We start from the raw sequence: 12,109 nt of genomic DNA, 5'->3' as shown, positions 1-12,109 counted from the left end.
CAGTCACAAAAGCTAGCCTAAGCTTTTATGAAAGAATATGCCTTGAAGTCAGGGCACAAAGAATTTCCACAAAGTCCCGAAGAATAGAAGCTCTCTGTCAAGGGTCACTGAATACACATGAAAACAAGGTAACAGGAGTGAAACTTAGCAGGCAGTGGGCTCAGTCTACACAGACCTTAGTCACTGGAATTATCAATACTAAATATAAAGTAAGGTTGTTTAGTCTGTAAACAGAAATTAAAAAATAAGAAGCAAAATATAATTAGAGAAAAAAGTGCTAATTAAAAATAATCACATATAATTTTCAAGGATCAAAAGGAAGTTCTAAAAATGAAAAATATAATATTTCAAGAACCAAGTAAAAGATCACTTAAAAATGAATAACTTAATACTATAAACCAACTAGACCTGATAGGAATACATAGAGAATTTCACCCAGAAACAGCAAAATATATATTCTTTCATTCTTCTTAAGTATACACTGTATGTTCTTGTGTTAGACCATACGCTAAGACAGAAAACAAGTTAAAAATCAACTTTGAAATCATACAAAATACATTTTCGAATCATAATGAAATGAACTTAGAAATCAATATCAAAAGGAATTCACAATACTCACAAATACATGGAATTAAACAATATACTTCTAAATAACCAAAGGGTCAAAGAAAAATCATAAAGGAAATTAGAAAATACTGTGCTTTGAAATGAACAAAAATGGAATTGCAACATTCCAAAACTTACAGGATCCACAAGCAGTGTTAAGAGCTGAATATGGTGGTACACACTTACAGTCTTAGCTATGGGGAAGGCTGAGGTGGGAGAATCACAAGTTCAAGGACAGTTTGGCAATTTAATGGGACCTTGTCTCAAAATAAAACAAAATAAAGCAGGGGCGTGGCTGAGTTGTAGAGTGCTTGCCTGGCATAAGCAAGCCAGTGAGTTCAATCTCTACTAATCCCCTCAAGGCAATGCTACTTACCTACAAATGCTTGTAATTTAAACAAAAGAAAAAAATACCACATATTAGATGTGGTTTAAAATGTTAGGGCTGGGAGTTAATTCAGAACACTTGCCTGCATGCACAAGGCCCTGGGTTTGATCCCAGCATTATGTGGGGAAAAGGAGAGAGAGAGAAGAGAAAAAGAAAGAAAACTAAAATCTAGAATGACAAAAGGACATTATTACTAATCATTGAGGAAGAAAGATGAGGAGGAGGAAGAGGGGAAGAAGGAAGAAAAGGTAGAGGAGGATGGGGAGGAAGAAGAGAATAACCAAAAGACTGGGAGAAATTATAAAACATATAACTGGTTAAGGTTTTTGTATCCAGATGATATAAAACTCTCATCTTGTAATTGGGCAGTAAACAGGCTAATTTAAAAATGGGCAAAGGATTTCACTAAACATTACTCCAAGGAAATATATAAGTGGTACATCAGCACATAATAGTTAATATCATTAGTCATCAGAAAATTGCTACTCAAAACCACAATGAGATACTACCATCTCGCACCCACTGGGATGACTGTAATACAAATGATGGAAATAGTAAGTATTGGCAAGAACATAGGAAAATTGGAAACCTTACAAACTGTTAGTGGGAATGTCGAATCATCTAGCCACTTTGGAAAATAATTTGGCAGTCCCTCAAATGGTTAAATATAGAATTACCATATTACCCAACAACTCTCTCATGTATATAACCAAGAGAATTGAAAACATATGTTCACAAAAACTGGTACACAAATGTTCATAGCAGTGTAATTCATAACATCCAAAAAGTAGAAGCAACTCAAATGTCTACCAACTGATGAACTGTTAACAAAAGGTGATATGGGATGTGTACAGTAGAATATTATGAGCAATAGCATGGAATGAAATGTCAGTCCAACATGGATTAATCTTGAAAACATAATGCTGAATGGAAAAAAATAGATACAAAGGCTATATATTATAGGATTCCATCTACATGGAATGTCCAGTGTAAACAAATTTCTACAGACAGATTGGTAAATTTTCAGAGGTTAAGAAGAAAGAATACTGGGGAGTAACCAAGGATTCTGGACATTATTAGTGGTAATGGATGCACTTCTCTGAACATAGCAATAAAAGAGTACATTTGTTCACTTTTAAAGCGTTAACTTTTTGGTAGGTGAATAATATAATAAATTTGCTATAAAAGCAAAAATATATTAAAAATTCAATGGATAAATTAAAATACTGGAAATTATAAGTGAACTTAAATTAGCCAGCTTTTTTTTCCGAGGGGCAAAATATCTGATAGACACAACCTATAAGAGAAAAGGTTTATTTGGCTCACAATTCAGATACTTAAGCTTAGAGTCGGCTTGCTCCAAGGCACAAACGGTATAGTAGAAAGGCATCACTGAGGAAACCTGCTCAACCTATGGTGGCCAGGCAGCAGAAAATAATGGAAGATCAGAAAGGAAGGGATGAGGGGTCAGAGGTCAGGGGTCACCACTGTCATGCTCCCATGACTCACTCAGACATCTCAGAATGTGTTTTACTAATCTCCTAAAGCATCATTTGAGCTAATAAATTAATGATCAAGATCAATGTCATAGAACCAGAACAAAAATATGAAGGTTTGATGCATAGCACAACATAAAAACACAGAGAAAGGAAATATGTAAGTTCAAAGTCACTGAGGTTAGAGCAAGAACATGTAATGTATGTCAACCTAATCAGAGTTCCAGAAGGAAACAAAGGAGAAGTGGGATAGAGGCAATACCAGAACAGATAATGGTTAATTTGTGGAACTGATTAATGACATTAATTCTTAAATTCAGGAAGCAGAATGAAGATTTTAAAATGGAAAATTAAGCATTTGCCTAGACAAATCATAGCTAATCTACAGAATACCAAACACAAATCAAAGTTCTTAAAAGTAGTCATTTGAAATACTAGTCAATAATAAAAAAGAACAAACTATCAAATCCCCAACAAGTTCAATAGATCTCCAGAATATTTTGCTGAGTTGGAAAAAAAGTTAGTCTCAAAAGGTCATATACAATATTTTAGATCATACAGGCAGCTATCAACTAAATACCATAGACTGAGTAACTTAAATAATAGAAATATGTTTTTCCACGGTTCTGGATGCTTTAAATCCCAGATGAACATTAGACAATGGTGATTTCTAGTGAAAACACTTTTCAGGTTGCAGAAAGTTATCCCTTTTTCATTGCGTCCCTCCATGGCAGAGTGGTGGTGGTGGTGGTGGTGATGGTGCAGGCTGGAACAGATCATGCAAGACAACACATGGAGTGATAAGATAATTTGCCAAAGCAAGAATAAGAAAAAGAAAAGAGTTTACTCAGGTCAGAGTACACTGTCAAAAAGGACAGCAATCATTTCTGAAAAAAGATCACACATTAGGGTGAGAGATCTGGGTTACTAGAAGGATGTGAGGATGTGGACATAGGGCTCTGGGCAGCCAATGTAATTATCTCAAGAATGTTCTTTCCCAGATCTTCTGGCTCTTTGTAGATCTTCTTGAGAGTGTCTGCACTATGACTGAACTTACATGTTTCAGTTTTACAAAACTATGTCTCTGCAGAGGCCTAAGCTTTAGATAAGGATATTTATATGCATCAACATCCAGGGATGAGTCAAGGCTCACGGGGAGAAATGAATGGGTCTTACATTAAAGATTTGTCACTTTGTGGAGGTTCACTATACTCTCTTACAACTGCAATTCTAAGAATTTTAAACTTTTTGTTGCCAATGAGAAGGCAGAAGCCAAGGAGGGAGAAGACAGAGAAGAGGAAGCCAGAGAGAGACAGAGAGAGATAGGGACAGAGAGCAACAAAGAGAGATGGAAAGAGAGAGAGAGAGACAAAGACAGAGATAGAGACAGAGAGACAAAGAGAGAGAGAGAGGCTTCTTGATGGCTCTTCATTTATCTTTAATTATTACTTTAAGGTTTTAGTTCCAAATGCAGTCAAATTTGGGGTTAGGGCTTCAACCTACGAATCTTGGGGGATATAATTCAGTTCATAACATACAGTATGATTCTACTTATTTAATCTTCAAAATATAATATTACAGAGATGGAAAGAAATTAGTAGTTGCTAGGGGTTAGGGATGGTTGGGGTTTGAATGTGACTGTCAGGGGCATCATGAAAATCTTGGTGGTAATGGTATCTTTGATGTGATGGAATAGTTTTGAAACTAGAAGTGCTTACTGCAACCTATACATGTGATAAGTGGCATAGAACTATCTGTACATAATGTACCAACATTATTTTATTATTATTATTATTATTATTATTATTATTATTATTTGTTTTGACGAATAAACCCAGGGCCTTTGCTTCATTCTTAACCCTGTTTTTTTTCCTGTTTTGAGACAGGGTTTTCCTAAATTGTCCAGGCTGGGTTTGACTGTCTATGTGTGATACTATGCCTGTTATAGTTATGTAAGATATAATGAGAAAATCTGAGAGGAAGGGTCCAAAGGACCTTTTTGTACCATTTTTATAGTTTCCTGTGAACCTATAATTATTTCAAAATGAAAAGTTTTTCTAAAAGTATCCAGAAACAAAAATAACTAATAAATAAAGATGTGTTTGAAAGCTAATTTCTCAACAATGACAATAGAAGCCCAAAAAATTGGAATGGATTCTTCAATATGCTGAGACAGTTGTCAATCTAAGATTGTATTTTCACTGAGACTTTCAACAATCAAAGTCAAGGAGACAGGTGTGGTGGCTCCCACCTACACTTGGGAGGTTGAGGCAGGAAGTACACAGTGAGTTTAAGGCCAGCCTGAAGTGTATGATGAGACTCTGTCTCAGAAACAAAACAAAACAAAGCAAAACCCAGAGTCAAAGTGAAATAAACACACATCCTCAAAAATAGAAATAATTTAATACCAATAAATTCTCTCTAATGCTAATATTAAGGATTGTGTTTCCGGTAATGAGCTCAGTTGGACTGAGATACAAGAAGAGATGTTAACAAATAAATCAATAAAATTATCAGTAAATCTAAATAGTGTTAAACTTTCCAGAAGAAATATAAACAGTGATGGAGAAAAAAAAGAATGCGTATTTTAAAGATAAAAAATAAAAGAGGTCAAAACAGAAAAACCAGACAAATGGAAAACAGTAGTAGTAGAAATGAAACTATAAGTAGTAGAAATAAATTCAAATGCAGTTATCATAGGATAAATTCTGTTTCGAACAAAACTTTGTTGCAGTGTTTTTGTGTGTTTTGTTTTTTAATCTGGTTATATGCCACTTGCAGTTGACATATCTGAATATAAGGCACAGGGAGTTGAAGCTGAGAGAATATGGGGAAAATATTCCAAAATAGAAAAACACCTGCGTTGCAGTCATACAAAACAAACATTAAGGTAGAACTGAAGGATATGGACTTCCTGCCAATATAAGCAAGAAATCTCAAGGGAACAATAACAAACGCAGAACCAGTGACCTCACAGGATATTCCATCCTGGAGAAGTTCAAATGTGGGGATGTCAGGCAGGGCATTAAAACACCAGAGAAAGAGTAGGATTTAATGACCACACTGTTTCCCCCTGTGCTGAAAATTCTAATATTTCATCTCATTTTTCCATTGTCTTTCAAATTATTTCATTCGTTCATGGCTAGAAGCTTTTCTGACCAGGCAGGTACCAAACAAACAAACAAACTTGGAGTCAGTGTTGCAGGCAGCTGAGTTAGAAACATTATAGGCAGTCAGACAGGGCTAGGTCCTCCATGGAGCTAGTACAGATAACTTGCAACTTTGAGGGAGACAGACACCTCCTGCTGTGGGCCAGTCCTCAAGACAGAGGATCAAACAAATGCATCCACATGTAAAGACTGATATTCTAATTAGTTCCCTATCACTGGAGGAAGCCTAGAGTCACAGCTATAAGAATCCCCATTTGACCCCAATGTAATCAATTTTACCTGAACTACTAATCTTATTGGCTAAGTATAGTTATGTCCCACCTGATACCCATCTGCCTTGTGAGTTCCCAGTCTTCCCCTACCTTGAAACCCGTCCTGCCCCATGATTTTGCTCTATAAAAGTCTCTGAAAAAGACAGAGTCCTTAGCAACCCGCTCAGGACCCCTCTGTCTCTCTCAGACAGAAGCTATCTTTCTCTCAATAAATATATTCTACTCTTAACCTCCGTTGTTCCTAAAATTCATTCTTTGATTTTAAAGAACAGGAACTCGCAGGCATAGTAGATCAGGAGTTTTATCCCCCCACCCCCCGTGCTGGAAATTCTAATATTTTATCTCATTTTCCATTGTCTTTCAAATTATTTCGTTTGTTCATAGCTAGAAGCTTTTCTGACCAGCTAGGTATCAAACAAACAAAATCTGGAGTCAGGAAGGTGGAAGTGGCTGACAGTGGCTGGGAAAAGAGGCTGACTGAGATCCCAAGACACATGGGCCAAACACTCCCAAAAACTCCGGCAGATTTTTGATAGCACAGCCTAACCCTGAAGGCAATGTGAGGAGTGGGTGATACAAAAAGGTCAATCCACGCTGAGTTTTTGCCACTCTGTTCTTTCTTGATGACTTTCTTTTCCTACTTTCATTTAGCCCATACTCAATCTACGGAGACTGTTTCTTTTACTACCTTTAATAAAATTTTGCTACTGGCTGTGCCTGTCTTGATCCAATTGTGCTGTTTTGCTCAGAACAGAGAACCTAGAAACCACCTCCAGAAGGAGACTCCAGCACCCCCAAATCTGATTATGAACCCTTATCAAAAAGTCTAATGAGGGGCTAGGGATTTAGCTCAGCGGCATAAGCACCTGTCTTGCAAGCAGGCAGTCTTGAGTTTGATCCCTGGTACCAATAAAAACGAAAAAGACAAACAAACAAAAAAAAAGTCTAGTGTACCTGTGTGTATATTTAACAGTGTAATAATGCTCATGCTATTGTATGTCATGTGCATATGTGTACACATAAACACATTCATTGTTAGGGACTGATTTTTCTCTACTTTAACATTGTTCTTCCATGCATGGTTTCTCTTATACAAGAAATTCAAAATATAAATAATTTAAAGAACAAAATAAAAAATAAATGATAGGAAACAGGGAGGTAGACCTTTTGCAGATGGGTGAGCAATCTAGGGATGGAGGGGGGGATTGAAGAGCAGGGGAATATAAAGAACTAAAATACAATGTTACAATATATGCTTTAACTCTCCACTATGAATGTTAATTTTGTACCACAAACCTGTACTTATTTTAAATATCTAAAAAAAAAAAAAACTTCCACTCATTTTTCTGGGTGTAGAAGGCTCTCAAAGGGAGAAACTTACAAGATAATGTGTTTTATCTTGTCTAATTTAGTGAACAATAGTTAGTCATCTAAGTTACTAACAAATACTCAATGAAATATAAACAGTGCAAGGCCTTCAAGGTGGGGTGGATAGCAACCATTGCCACCACATTCACCACATTCTTTTCCAAAACAGAGCCTTAAAATTTTCACTGCTAGATTTTTCTCTGCTTTAACATTGTAGATCTAGATCTATCAAAAAAAAAAAAAAAATCTCAAAGACTTTCTTAGTCTCTGGAACTGAGAAGGGACAGTCAATTCCAAGATACTCTAAGGATGATCTCCTAAGGATGAGGTCCAAAGAGCTGTGTGTTTAACAAGCCTCTTCAGAGAATTCTGAATCTCATTGAGGATCGAGAAATGATGTTAATGGATCTTATACCTTTAGCACAAAAGAAGTACACTATTTTTCCATGCCTTAAAATATCAATTTCTCTAGAATATTCTTTGTTTTCTTTCTTTGACAAACAGAGATTATAAAGAGATGGTACTGTATTTGGAGGTAGGATTCTCAATTTATTCTTTTTTGGGGAAGGAAACCCTCTTGAATCTGTATTTCCCATCATACCTCATTTATTCTTATCAACTCTGAAAGACCGTATCCTTTTTCACTGTGAAGGTAGTAATCTGGTAATAATCTGACCACATCTGGAAGTGAGGCCACAAGGAAAAGACAAAAATGGTCATGGTGAGATGTAATTTCTGTGATCCTAAAGGAGACTACAGCAATAGTCTCGAGATGACAAACTAAGCCAGCAATAAGCTTACTGCAGATGGGATTGAGTCATAGGATAAATAAAAAGAAAGGAAATGAAAATAATTATTTTTAACTCCTATAGTTATTTACTAAGTGAATAGCCTGTAGTAATATAATTTGAGATATTTGTTTTAAAATTATTTTTAAATGACAGCAACAAAGAAACAACAGAGCAAAGAAATGGCTGACCTTGTTACCTCTTCACACACATTTTACTAGAGGGGTACAAACAGAGCCTCACCCTATACAATCTCATCAGATAAAATAAATTTCTGAACTCAATTTAGCCTATTACGAATTATTACATAAGAACTATTTAACAATTCTCTAGACTATAAATATTCTCCTGTTCAAACTGTTTGAAAAATAACTGTGTTCCTTTAGCATATTCCCCATATATCTTCAAAACTGCTGGCTGTGTAATAGGATATTGAAAGTGCTTGTCGGTTAAATAACTGCTTTTTTAAAAGGACTCATTGTGAACTCACATATCCTTATGAAATTTCGGTACACACTGTTAAAAAGATTTAACAGCCTCTGAGAGCAAAAACAACTCATTTGCACAGGGATCAGAATCATTGGCTTTTGGATTTTCCAGTTTAGGCCAGAACACAATGGAACAATGCCTTGAAAGTGCTAACAGAAAGTGGCTTGGGACACAGAGTTCTATGCCCAGTCAATTTATTAGTTACAAGTCAGGCTGAAAAGGCTCAACATTTAATCCCCTTTCTAGAAAAAAATCAATTGAGCTATGGTCTAGGAAAATGAAAATGGAAATAAAAGATGCAGATATAGAATCCAAGCCATAATAGTCACAACTCAAAATAGCAATAAAAAGATCCCCTAGGCTATTGGCTGGGCACAGGTATGAAGGCAATTGGTTTAAATTAAACAAGTTGTCGGACAGCTTGGAGATGAATGTATTCGATAAGAAACTGAATTCACTACAGCAAATGAGTATAATTTAAGAAGTTGTCCTGACTTTAGTGACAGGATAAAAGTGGTTGTTTTTTCTGCCAACAAGTAAAAAGCAGCTCTAAAAATAACCAAAAAGCTGTAAAGCAAATATCACTGCTTATATAAAACAAATTAGATTCCAACTAAAATATAAAGTATAGTGAATGGTAAACCATTTGATCTCAGTTTATTTTTGTTTCTGTCTTTTTGAGACAGGGTCTCGCTATGCAGTTCAGGCTGACCTTGAGCTTCCTTTGTAGCCCAGGCTGGTCTTGAACTCATCATAATCCTCCTTCCTCAGCCTTCTAGTACTGCGGTTACAGATGTGTGCCACCATGCTCTACATCATTTTAGTTTTGAGATACTTATTTTGTAGTTAAACATATTTTGGAAAAGGGTTCCATTACCTTCTCTACAAATCTAACTACATTTCTTTTCTATTCTTTTATTTGTTTGTTTTTGTTTTTTGGTGATAGTGGGGGTTGAACTCAGGGCCTCGGATCTGCAGGGCAAGCATTTTTCTACTATCATATGCACCCCCAGCCTTTTTTAAAAATTGTACTTTAAGATTAAAAAGACATAGAATAGAAAAACAAAAAGCAATACAGACAAACAAACAACAAGAAACCAAATACAACAACAGTATAGGTTTACAGAACAAGATGATAGGAATTTGACCGTGGTTGTATAAAATTGTACTTGAGAAACAGGATCTTGTGAAGTTGCCCAGGTTGGCCTCTAGATCACAACCTTCCTGCCTGAGCCTCAGCCTGCTGAGTAGCTGGGGTTATAAGCACACACTATCTTATCTACACTACATTTCCAGTGTCTGCAAAATATAATATGTACTATAATTATAGTGTTATAAGTTTTCTTTATTGGCCTTTAATTTTTTAAATTAATTTCTATAGGAGGGATAAATGATAAAAATTTAGTGCTAAAACACAAAGGGGATATTATAAACCTTCATGATGTAAGTATTGTAAGAGAGAAAGGGAAGAAGGTTTTTTTTTTTTTTTTTTTTGTCTTTTTGAGACAGGGTCTCTCTATGCAGTTCAGGCTAGCCTTGAGCTCACTTTGTAGCCCAGGCTGGTCTCGAACTTGCAATGATCCTCCTGACTCAGCCTCCCAAATTCTGGGATTACAGGCATGAGCCACCATGCCCAGCTCCTCATTCTTATTTTAAAAATTTATTTAATATTTAGTTTGGCTTTTTTGAGACAGGGCTTTGCTGTGCAGGTTAGGTTGTCCTGATCTCATTTTGTAGCCCAGGCAGGCCTTGAACTCACAGCAATCCTCCTGCCTCAGTCTCTGGAGTGCTGAGATTATAGGTGTATGCCACCATGCTCGGCTGTATCTTTATTTTTATTGGTAAAAACTTGAATGTACAGTTGAATATCAAGACAGAATTTATATTATTTAGAGTTATAATGTGAATGGAAGAACTATGATATCATGAGAAGAAGGGAAACAAGGGCAGTGTTAATCATCTCAATTCCTTATCTTTGATAAATTGGATTCAAAAGACACTTGTGCATGGTAGAGTGGCATCTTGGTTACTTTTATCTCATTGTTGGGACAAAATACCCAACATCCAAAATGAAGGAGGGAAGGGTTTATTTAGCTTCAGTTTCTGGAGGTTTCAGTCTATAATCAGTGGGCTCTGAGGGTGGCATGCCACTAGGGCAAGACTTCAAGGTAGCAGCCAGAGCAAAAGGACAAAGAGCAAGCCACGTTTCCTCCCTTATATTGTACATAGTGTACAGGGTGTAGCACTCAGAAAGTGTCTGTGCCCTTCTCTTGCACAGGATGAGGACAGTTAAAGGATCCTGGATTTCTGCTGTCTCTCAGTTAAACTTCTAAATTTTGCAAGTTGACACAATGTATCAACCATAACAAGTGGATTGTCTTTTTAAATAATTCTCAATTCTCTGCTCCTTTTCTCCAATATATTCTACACCTACATTCTTCATCATGTGATTTTTTTCCCCATGCTTCCCAATAAAAGTATCTATAGCCATTTTACTCTAGATTTGGTCACCTGAATTATTTTGAACAATGGAATGTATGTAGGGCGTAAATGTCAGTAGTGAACAGAGGCAGTAGTGTATGTATCTCTTAAGCTGTGGTCCTCTGGCATGGGAACAATGTACTTCAAATTACTGCCATTCCCTTAGCCCAAAATAAGACACACAGAACCATGCCTAGTTAAGTCCAGTATAGCTGCAGTTACTGACTCACAAGCTTGAAATAAATGTGAACCACGATTTGGCGATTGTTTGTACGACAACAAAAACTGGAAATTTAACTAAAGTTGATAAACCTGAAATTAGAACTATCTTATTTAGAACTGGGGGAAGGAGAGGTAGGAGCAGCAAACACAAATTGTTAAAGGTAATTACTTTGGGGGCAGTGTTGCGGGAGATGAGTTTCATTTCATATCTTCCTATCCTGTGTGTGTTTTTGTCTTATGTATGTAACATGTTTATGTTTAAAATATACAAAGTACACTGTATGCCACTCCAGAGGTAATGTGAGCCTTTGAAACACAAAACATTACTGCAAAACTCTGTGCAGACAGAGTGCAGTTTCATGAACTAGGTGTTTTAGGAAGACCAAGAGACAGGCTGTACGAGGTGGGTCGTACATTGAAAACAAGGTGGTCAGAGCAGTTTAGATAAAGGATGTGGCATGTGACTGTGCATTGGTACTGTCACGTAGCTTTTGCTACTATGTCCCTTGGGCCTAAATTTATAAGAAAAAAAGCCATTTTCTCATTCTTTTGTTAGCAATATTTGATCAGTATTACAGATTATTTACTTTCCTTGTAGAACTGTAAAGTTGTAACTTGGGAAATGAAGAGGCCAAGAAAATACATCTCATAAGCCCCTGAAGGCCACTCTTAATTGGAAAAGACATGTAGAAATCAATCTACCCTCATCCTGTATGTGAAATTTGACTTTTGTTTTGCACTTAGTCTTCCTAAATGTCATCTAATAATATCATGAATTCAAATTTAAAATTTTGGTCATTCTATCTTGAAGATCCTGCACCCCGTCCTC

Source organism: Cavia porcellus, unplaced genomic scaffold (genome assembly GCF_034190915.1).
Source record: "Cavia porcellus strain 051 isolate PalLab524CR breed Dunkin Hartley unplaced genomic scaffold, mCavPor4.1 scaffold_20, whole genome shotgun sequence".
NCBI classification, from domain to species: Eukaryota; Metazoa; Chordata; class Mammalia; order Rodentia; family Caviidae; genus Cavia; species Cavia porcellus.
Note: the sequence above shows the minus strand (reverse complement) of the source record.